Here is a 12,107-nt window from a genome sequence, read left to right as displayed (position 1 = left end):
ATCACATGAAAATAAATCGCAACGTGTCCATTATTGTCAAAATATGTTTATTAATTTATGGGCAGTGATCGCCCACCTTAGAAGAAATTAGAAATCAACTTCCTAAAATTTAATATTATTCTTCAATTGAACCTTCACGAAGGCCCCGATTCAACACACAAACACGCGTATACATTATCGGTATTGTTTGGTCATACAAATGTAATAACAAGTGTATAGTATCGCCATTGTTGGAGCATCTTGAGTTGGAATAATATACCGGTTTTTGTTATATTTTTTATATATACATAAATTGATAAATGGCGTCAAATACGTACATTTAATATAAAGTAATTATCAAATACGTAAGAAAACAAATATCACATGTTCATATCTATTTATATCTTGGCTAGCTCACTCGCTGTGTCGGCAAAATTCGGGAAGTAAACCCAATGCATAATTAATGAGATGAAGATCGCAACACGATATGAATTATCAGTTATTATAACACTTCTGTAACTTTGATTTAAGCAGTTTTAAAAAACTTGTTCATAATTTTGTCAAAATCGTAGCTTCTATCCCTTTAACAATTAAGTACAGAAAAACTTCAACTTGAAAAAAAAAAACAACATTACGCCATTTGTAATATCAAATCTAAACACAATATGTTTTTTTTACTGCGAAGACACATGGACGGCAACCTTGTATCTTGATGAAGTTACACATGAAACTGCTAGCAGCATATGCAAAAAGGATGGTGGAGATCTAGTTGAAGCTACAAAAATTTCAAATGATATAAAACGTTCTCTTTCTGCTGTTCCTTGGTCAGATACTAGGTAAGGATTACAAGGCGACGGAGAGGATTTTTTTTTTATAAAATAACTGGATATCAATTTTAAAGGATTATAAATTCCCCACTTTATATCCGACAAAAGAAAAACTCACTTGATTAAATTCTATATTTTATAAAGGAAATGTTCTAAAACTACCTGAGGATAAATGACAAGAAATTTTAGATTATATATCTTACACGTGGTTTTAATGTTTTTGTATTCATAAATTTAACATAGAGATAAATATGTCTCATTCTATTTTAAAAGCAAACAGAGCAGAAAGACGAAAACGCGAAAAACACGAATACGAAAACCATAACGTCGTGTATCCAGCCACTTTAAAAAAAAATTAACAAACACAAATCAAAATTAGGAGGACACGGGTACATGCATGTTTATTCAAATTAGAAAACGGAAAAATTTTTACATACAAAAGCTTATTATAATCTAACCTTCTAAAAACCGAGAAAATCAATTACAGAAAAGTGCAGGTGATGATACTGATGGAAATTTTGTTTTTTTAAACTATTGTATATTTGAATTGTGAAAGTTTTGATATACTTTTCTACATTTGTTTACTATTGTTTTCATTTGAAAGATTGCTCAATGTTTCGAAACTACAACAAAAAGTGTTTTGCTTATCAACAATAATTACGAACATTTATAAAATTCTTAACACATACATTTCGGGAACGATTTTCGCTAGCTAACCAAAATGTAATTATACATATAATTCAATAATAAAACAAACTAAAAATCAATGTAAAATTTGATGATGATCAATAATAATTAAATATGAATTATCTATGACCTAAACTATCTTTATATAATGTGTTTTATTTTCACAGTTGACTGTCATGTCGCAGCCACAGGCTTGTTATTATTTTTTTAAACGTTTTTTGTTTGTTTCTCCCTTGACATGCATTTTAATTGGCCCGTAGCAGGTTTTCAGTTCTGTGATGATCAGCCTATATGCAATCTTGAAAACTGACAAAACATATGATGTATTAAATTAAAATAAATATAAGACATATAACATAAGTATTATTAGGGCTGTGACCAGTTGTTTGTTCAAAACAATGGTATGTCTATGCACATTTACAATCTAAAAATCTTCCTGGTCACACATTTTCGAAATGTCCCACAAATAACAGGCCAATTAAAAATTTTCCCACAAAATCGTAAGCACGTTACAATTTGCCAAAACATACTTATTTTTACATCTTTGTTTTACATGTTTTATTTCTACATTAAATAGTAAATGCTTTAAAATAAAGTTATATAACCAACTCATTATTATGTTTATCAACATGAGAAAATATTTCAGTGTTTCAAGCTTCTGGACAAACCAGGTTGTGCAAGTAGCCATTGAAAGGTCAACATTTCCAAAGGATTATGTACAAAGCAAGGAGCATCTGTGCGTTTATGCTGTCATAAAATATGATCCAGTCCAATTACCTGAAATAGAATTCTTCGTTGACTCATGTAACTCGGCAAAATTTAGTTTTATTTGCATGAGACAAACCAATGAAATTTCTCCTGTCAGGACTGCACGTACAGGTTAGTATGATACAAACTTGTAATGATTGTGTTTTGTTATCATTTTTGTTTTCCCAGCCTTTTATATTTTTTACTTTTCTTAACTATGCTCTTCAGTGTAACTGGTGAAGCATGATCACGAAACACGTTTTGCACACTACAATTATGTATTTGTAGGGAAGTCTCTGTTGCATCTATTCACATAGTGTCTGACCAAAATCGATTTAGAAGGTTATTGAAAAAAAAAGTTAATGTTGGAGACTGAAAATAACGTTATCTGTCTTTTTTTTAAATAGTGTAAAATGATCCAAGACAAAATCACAAATCAAAGCCGAACAATAACAAACATCACCAAAATGACCGCAGTCCGCAAATGCTCTTCCCAGAGACCAAAATATCGATTAAGACGAACCCTATACGAAAGGGGTGTGCTGGAAGAGATCGTAAATGCATGGAAGGGATAATAGTTCGTAATCTGTGATTCTAGTGACATCACCGTGTTCTTAAATGTCAAGGAAACATCCAATTTGTCTTTACGGTACGATATGAAAAGTTCGGGATTGATTAAGGTAAGACAAATTGAATAAATCCATGGTCATTAGTGACATAGTCATTCCATATTGGTCCGTAGATATTTTGAAGGGATCACTCTAACTTAGACATTTTACTTCTTTAGCACGTAACGTAAACACCAATCAATAATATGCTAGTCTTACTACAAAGACAATGAAACATCTCACAATTTTAAAAATGAAATACTCTGTTTTGTCGCAATGTCTGGTTCTTAATTGGCCGTCATTGTCAATTTCTAGATGTAAGTCATGATCGATATGAAATAGACTTAACTTTGCTTTGTGTTCGATAGTTAATTGTTTTAAATCTATATTAGAGTAATACCATTATTGTTTTCCTCTACACGCATTAGTCTTTCTCAAATTTGCACCTTTCAAATAAATAAAAAAACTTGTCATGAGTAAAGTTGTATCGTGTCCAATATACGTACCACACACAAATTTCACATCGCATTTAATTTCATATACTAGGATAAGATTACAACCATCACTGAAAGTTTACCATTCACACTTTTATTCCCTGTGTTCAAGCTTAAGTAACCACTAGAACACACCCGTGATATCGTGGGTCCGTGACTGAATTAAAGTATATAACTATGCGTAAGCCTTATTTTAGTATTGGTATTGTCATCTGATAAAGTCATGCCGATTATAAGATGCACAGTTTTATCTGCTTTCAAACTCTTTCTGTGTGAACCCGTCGACCTGGTACTTATCAATTATTGGTAATATTAATTATTTGGAAAACAAAAGGTCCTGGAATATTTTTTTATTATAAATAAAGTTGAATTCTTTGATTCGCTGTTTTTACGTCATGCCCGGTAACAAATTGAAAACTGTACCTATACGCCTTATTTTACGTCCAGATTTGTAGTATTCGTATTGTTATCTTAGAAAGTATTACTGATTAAAATACTACAATAAGGAACAATTTGACAATGATTGAATTTAGTAGTGTCAACCCTGTGATTATGACCCGTGTATATAGCAAAATCCTAAATACACCGTTAAACTTTGGTGGTGCCCCTGTCAGATGCGGAACGTACAGATAAGATAATAGGTAACAGGTGAATAATTATACTATTAATATCGGTATCGGATTGGACCCGGAACTTGTTAATTATTGGCAACATTAATTATGTGGAAAACAAAAGGGTCTGGAATGGTGTAATTTTTAATCTACACCATTGTCCTAAATTAACTATATATAAAGTTGAATTCTTTGATTTGTCGTTTTTAGCTGATGACGGCTTACAAATTGGACCTCGTTATTTTAGTATTATACAAGTACACACCCGTGATATCGCGGGTTCGTGACTGAATTAAAGTATATAACTATGCCTAAACCTTATTTTAGTAATTGGTATTGTCATCTGATAAAGTCATGTCGATTATCAGATACACAGTTTTCTCTGCTTTCAAATCTTTCTATTTGAACCCGTCGACCTGGAACTTATCAATTATTGGAAATATTAATTATTTGGAAAACACAAGGTCCAGGCTATCCAGGAAAGGGGTATTATTAATCAACAGCATTGTCCTATATTAGTTATCTTAGAAAGTCTTGCTGATTGCTGAATAAAGCTACAATAGGGAACAATTTGACAATGATTGAATTTAGTAGTGTCAGACCTTTGATTATGACCCGTGTATATAGCAAAATCCTAAATACACCGTTTGGTTGTGGGCCTGTCAAATGCGGAACGTACAGATAAGGTAATAGCTAACAGGTGAATATACTATTGGTATCGATATCGGATTAGACCCGGAACTTGTTAATTATTGGCAATATTAATTATGTGGAAAACAAAGGGGTCTGGAGTGGCGTAGTTTTTAATCTACACCATTGTCCTATATTAGTTATATATAGAGTTGAATTCTTTGATTTGTCGTTTTTACCCGATGACGGCTGACAAATTGGACCTCGTAATTTTAGTATTATAGATATGTAACTACCTAAATATTCTATAGAAACGAGTAAAAAAAAATAAAAAATGGTGCACTGAAACACCCAAGATATATGTTTATGACTCTGACATTTTGTATTGCATTGCTATGTAGGATGAATTTCCAACAACTGTCAAATTCAAGAAAACATTTGTTCAACCCTTTTTCTTATGCAACCGGATGTGACGTACTATGATAAGGTAGTATTACACCTACATGTGTATTGTCTCACCACTCTATTGTGGAACGTATAAATAAGACAATATACTAGCTTCGTGAAATTCATCTTGTGATGTCTATTAGTGAAGTCTATGAGTGAAGTCTACCTTATTTACAAATATTTTTGATAACTTTAAAATAAAAGAACATACCGGTGAAAAAAATAATGCAGTTACTTACCATAGGAATTCCGATTATCTCTTGAAAAACATTTCATTCAAATTCAACAAACATGTTATTGATAAAAAGAAAAGCAGTTAGATAAAGTCGGTTTTGGAGATCTAACTGTTTCCACCAGTATAAAAGAGGGGCGAAAGATTCCAGAAGACAGCCAAACTCAAAGATCGAAAATAAACTGACAACGCATTGGTTAAAAAATGTAAACAAACAAATAATTGTACACAAGACACAACATAGAAAACTAAGTTTAATCAACACGAACCCCACCAAAACTGGGTGTGGTCTCAAGACCTCCGGAAACGTAAACAAATCCTGCTCAACATTGGGCACCAACCCCCCACCCACCCCCCGTGGTGCTTATGTTATCAAACCCGGTAAATTGTCTAACTCGGCAGGTTATATTCGTTAAAAAAAGAAGAGGAGTGTAGTTACGACATATGGACCATATCCAATATCATCTGTGAAACGGTTGTTCAATAACCGTCCACCAACACGTGATGGCGTCCGTAAAGTTTACGACGGGATGCTCTCAACTTTTTACAATTTAAAATTCTTTACTTAATAGCTTCCTTGTGAGCAGCAACCCTTTATCAGGGAAATCATGATACGAAATACAAGCTGAAAATATCAATTCAATTGCTTATAAAAGTAGGAGATGTCGTAATATCTAATATTGCCAAAAAAACAACCACCGAGCATGTTTATTGCAAGTATGGTTTGTCTCTTCCTTAAACAATACATTTCTATCTCTATAATCATGAAACAAGGTTCGACCAATTCTTTAGATTTGCTTTCAAAAACTCTTTTTAAGTTTTAAAAGATGAATATTTGTTTAAAGGGTGGATATGAGAACACTAGGAAGCTTCTTCGCCATGCGCTTGTAAGAAAGCTTCGAGTGTGAATGTTATAATAAAGTGTAATTTCTAACAAAACGAGACTTCTTTATTTCACAGGTGAAGCCTATTTTCTCAGGTGGGTAAATATGATTATTGATTTACCATTAATCGAATATAGTGGCAAATCTTACAGCGTTGATGAATGCATCGATGAATGCTACAGGTTAATCAAAACTGGATACGCATGTGGAGCTTTTGAGTACAATTTAGACAATTTTACTTGTCGATTCCTCGAAACTAACTTTGAAACCAATAATACTAAATATAATTCGCCATACTGGGACCATTATATGCTCACAAACACAAAACGTAAGTTGAAAAAACTAATCTTAGATATCAGAAATATAATGTTGTACTCCAGGCTATGAAAATAACATTAATTGGTTCAATTGAAAAAATAACATAATACAAAGAAATCAAAAGCTACGCGTTTAAAAGTTTTACAAAAACATTAAAAAGTAGAGACGATCAATTAAGATATACACTTAAATGGCGCCATGGTTATCATTTATATAACTTGTATCCCTAGACCAAAACAACAGATCAAAGAATAACAATTACAATAACTATCGATAATAATGGAAAAAGTATTTATCACCGAAATATTACTGGTTTGACATCCCTGTCGTAAAAGGAAATTGTCTTCACTTATATTTATTGTATGAACTTAAATATGCGACAATCTGCATGATCTTAATAATTAGACAAAAGCTTTCTCAATTATTTTTTTTCATAACATGCATTTTATCTGCATGTTATTAAGATTGCAATATGCCTTAGAAAAATTGAATATTTAGAATCGGAACAATTCCAGATAATATATATATATATACGTGTAGTTCGCACTAAAATCAATATTTTTTGTTTGTTTTTATTGAGGTTCATAACCATTGAAGATAATGTGGTAAATTTTAAAATATAGACTGAGGACGATATATAACAAATTAAGAGAAATTCAAACTCATAGTAAAAAAAATGACAATTCCCTGAAAAAAAACAACCAAAAGACTAAGTACAGTATGCAACAAAAACAACATAGAAAACAAAATTATGCGCAACACGAATTACCGAAATGTATATAATTAAGCAATCTTAGGCATTGAATACATCATGATCAAGTTTATATTTGTCATCACTGACTACTTATTGTCTTATTTTTACTTTAAATGATCAACACGTTTGATCACTAGAAATATTGACATGTTTTGAGTCTATACAGCACCATATACCAATCCTTTTTTGCTTGCTCTATAAAACTATTAAAGACTTGGCACTACAGCACATATACTTGAGTGTGTAGGTAGAGGTAGTATCTTTGCTTTGCTTACTTGCTAGCTGAACCATGAAATAATAAATAGTCAAGGTCCCAACCATCCTTTGGGTGGAGTCAATATTTAAGCAGAGAAACAATCAAAAGAAGGGACAGCTAGCAAGCAAGGTAACTATACTTCCAAACTCAAGTCTAGCTGCTGTAATACCAGATTCACTAAAACGACAAAATACATTATAATATGACTAAAGACAATCACTTACGATGTTTTTGTATAAAAAAAATAACTGAATTAAACTATGTCTTTCAGCAATTATAGGAGGTTCTATTGTATATGGAGATGAAGGTCTCACAACATCAGGTGGAAGTAGTGGGAGTCACAGTCATGAAAGTACAGCATCGTGTAAACATTTTAGACATACACCTTCAAACATGACTGATAAAAAACAAGGATAATTTGGTCGTATTTTTTTTTTGTTTTTCTCCATGATTTTGATAGTTTCATTTCTCCTTTGTTTTATTTATTTCCTTTTCTTTATCTTTTACTTTAATTCCTTTTATTTTATCTGAGGAAGTATGCAGTGATGATCTATCTTTCACAGTTAGAATTCCTAATCGAATACAAAGTTGAAAAAATTTGAAACCACAAATACAGAATAAGTTATTCCATATCTGACAAAGGCATCTATACATGTGGATATGTGGGTAAGACAAACCAGGCAGTGCATCCAGTAAATCAATTTGTATTATTTATAAGAAGTTAATTTACGACTTCTAATGTCATACAAATGAGAAATTTAGCTAACTTTAAACCAGGTTTAATTCACCATTTTCTACATAAGAAAATGCCTGGACAAATTCAGGAATATGACAGTTGTTATCCATTCATTTGAGCTTTTGATTTTGCCATTTGATTAGGGACCTTCCGTTATGAATATTTCCTCGGAGTTCAGTATTTTTGTGATTTTAAAAGAACCAAGATAAACAGAAACACACTGTGAAGGACAATGAAAAGAATGAAAAAATGAATCATAACAATATTTTTTTAGAATCTCAAATAAACCTGTAATGAATACAATTTTTTTTTCAGCAATTTCAGGAAGCTCTATTTTGCATGTAGATGATTTTCTCACAACATTAAGTGAAAAAAGTGAAATTTTGAACCATGAAAGTACCACCTTAAGTAAGATTTTTCGAAGTCGTCGACAGCTGTATAGTAATTCGATTTAGTTCAAGGCCATATTCTATACATTTTTATGTCAATTTTAATTAGTAAATTGATCCTACTCTGCTTGTTATTTGAAGGAACATTTCTTTTAAAATCTTTAACATAGAGAATAATACATGGCAAAATCCGTATCATATGTCGTATCATCCCAAGACATCAATATCAGCCCAAGGGCCTTTAGACCCGAGGGATGATATTGGTCAAGGGTGATACGGTATGTGATACGGATTTTGCCACGTATTATACGCTTTATCATATATTTCAACAGAAGAGTATTATATTATATGAACTGTTTTCTGATCCATAGCACTGGGTTACCTTCAGTTCTACTTTTGTCTTGTTTCAAAGGCCTTAAAAGAACTGCTCAATTACTTATCCGAAGCACCTGGGTTACCTTACAATTTGCGTGCTGTTGTTTTAAAAATAGTTTGTTTATTATTGTATTAATTTGTGTGTTTTGTATTTTTTAAAGTTGCATTTAGTGTGCCAAAAAAATGAAAACATACAATATGAAAACTTGACGTTCGTGACGTCACATACCAAACAATGACATCATTCAAAAAGTTGACCTATTTTGAGGAAAATTTTTCTTAAGCAAAAAAAAACCAAAACTGACTTTATGAAAAAAAAAGTATGGGTGTGTTAAAGGGTAAGGGTGTGATAAAGGGTATGTGATAAAGGGTATGCTATAAAGGTTGCGCATCAAAGTTGCACGATATTGATTAAACAGCAGGCTATTTATCAAATATGCAAAACTACTGTATTTACTACTAAACATATAATAAATTAATGTAAACACTAAAAATCGCGATCATATAAATAGTGCACATTGAATATTTATGTTTTTACATTTGTTTAGCCGAACAAAACAACGAAACGGAATATAACCCATCATTTAAAGGTTGGTATTTTACACATTTTGAAATGAATACATTTGTTGTTATATTTATATCTTACCAGGCGCGGACTCAGACGAGAACCGACGGGGCAATCTTGCCCTAAAAATAATGTACATGTAAATGCATTGTAAAAATTATAGCTACTATATTGACAAAATATGGTCCTTCTAATTCTCCCCTCCTAACATCAAATCCTGGATCATTAGCATCTGCAGACGATAAGTTTGTAAAATTATGTTCTAGATGGACATTAAGTTATGGCTCGTCCATATAACAATATAATTACACGGCAATGTAAATATGCTTATGTGCAAACTTACCTATGCAACTAAATACAAATACACAATGTGTTCATATAGTTTGTATAACCAGGTTGTGTTTCGTGAATACTCACAATACACATTGACCATTTTTCGTAAGATTGAACTTATTTCATAGAGTCGCCTTTTGTTTAAGCTGTCATGAGCGATTAACACGTAGAATATATATTAAGTAGAAGATACTGCGGCTTACCGTTATGAAACTCATGCATTGTAGCTCATTCTTTAGCATTAGGTGTAGTTTTTTAACAGAAGTGAAAACTGTTGCTCGTCTTTTTTTTTTTTTTTTGTTTTTTTTTTTTTTTTTGCAATATGGTTTTCACAGTCAATTTGCTGCCTTTATGTGTAATATCTATCACAACGGCTTTCGTAGATTTTGTTTAAAAATGAACTAAAGCGGCTATTATGCAGCATCAAATATTCGAACATGAGTTTATAAAAGGACTACTAATTATTAGTGTTGTCAAATCGTACACTTTTGCCTAACCGGTTACTCGTATAATCGTTCGACCGATTAACCGGTTAACCGGTAGTTTAAGGTAATGTTTGAAGGCCTTATCAAAAGTATCCTACACATCGATGTAAGAAGATGTGGTATGAGTGTCAATGTGACTACATTCCATCCAAGTCATACATGTACGTTTATATAATACGATGAATGGAAGTTTGGCCTTTGGTTTTATAAGGCTTGTCTGTGAAGATTCCTGTCGAAGTTTGACTTTTAATAATCAAAAACACGGTATCAATTATGGCGTTTGTACTAACTTCAAATTGAAAAATAAAAAGAAACGTCTTGATCTCGTAGAATTGAATATGTCTGAAACCGATGATTCTTCCATTTTGTCTTGTTGTCTCCAAAAATAATTTGAGGTGTTTCAATTAAAATTAATTAATCCTGATATTCATACCATCAAGTATACATTGATTACATTCACGTTGGTTTACAGTTTTTAGCATTTAGTTATGACAAAGACGTGCACGACGCACATTCAGATGCAGGTCTACATAATATAAGATCAAAAGTGAAATAATGAAGTAAATCGTAAAATTTAAGCGTATTACTGATTAAAAATTACTATTAAAAAAAAATATATGAAACTAATTATGTTTCTTTAAGATCTTGCCCCGAGCTGAGAGACAAGTTTTGATTAATTTTATATTTTTGGATTAACAATATCAATCTGTATACTGGACAATTGATCCGTCAAATTAATTACCACGACAACATTTTTTAAAGACAAACACAACTATTTAATGATTTCAATACAAATTTATATGAAATCTATTTAAATTGAAAAAAGTCCGGTTAACCGGTTAGCTTTTTTGGTATTCGATCGTTCGAACGGTTAACCGGTTAACCGTTGACAACACTACTAATTATATCTCAATCTCTCTTTTTCACAGGAATGACATTTTGGACTATAGTTTTAGCAATAGGAGCAGTCTCCGCTTTTAGTGGTATTTTTCTGATTATACAAAGAATTTTGAAAACACCACAAACACATGATGTAAGTTACAATGTACATTTTTTATCGGCATAAATTAATAACAAAATAATTGTACAATGAAATTTCTTAGTCTGTATAGTCAGGCATGTACGCAATGTATTGTAGGAGCTATCAATGTATAAGAATTGCATACCGAGGCATTTAAAATTTTACCACGGAAATATTTGCCACTTTTTTTTTAGTGTCAACTGCTAGAATTAAATATGAACCCAAATTTTCAATATTATCTTTAAATCGGTAGATATTGGACAATAGAATAGCCTTGGTGATAAAAAAGAATGCTTCCATAAATGTTTAGCATTGAACACGTGTAACTAAATAAATGTAAAATGGTAAATGGATATCGGTTCTGGTGTAATGTTAACACATTGTTTATGCCATAAAACATTATTTTGCACTGTTAACGAAACATTATTTATAGGATATAAGTCAACTATTTTTAATCAATACAAGTTTTTCTTACAGACAAAAATAACAGTTTTGCAAAAATTCAAAAAGAATACAATATATATATATGCAACATATTTGAGATGATTTTAGTTAATGCTTACGGCTCTGATGAAAAGTTCAAAGGAATATTTTGACATTATTCTCATCGAACTTTTTTCTTTATTTTTGCACCTGAAAAAGCGTTCCTTCAAAGAAGATGTAACGATCTACATGGAAAATTGCTTGTCTGTTGATGTAGCAAATCCTGAAGATTGGACCGGCATGGAA

The sequence above is a fragment of the Mytilus galloprovincialis genome, chromosome 1, assembly GCF_965363235.1.
Source record: "Mytilus galloprovincialis chromosome 1, xbMytGall1.hap1.1, whole genome shotgun sequence".
NCBI classification, from domain to species: domain Eukaryota; kingdom Metazoa; phylum Mollusca; class Bivalvia; order Mytilida; family Mytilidae; genus Mytilus; species Mytilus galloprovincialis.
This window is presented reverse-complemented; position numbering follows the sequence as displayed.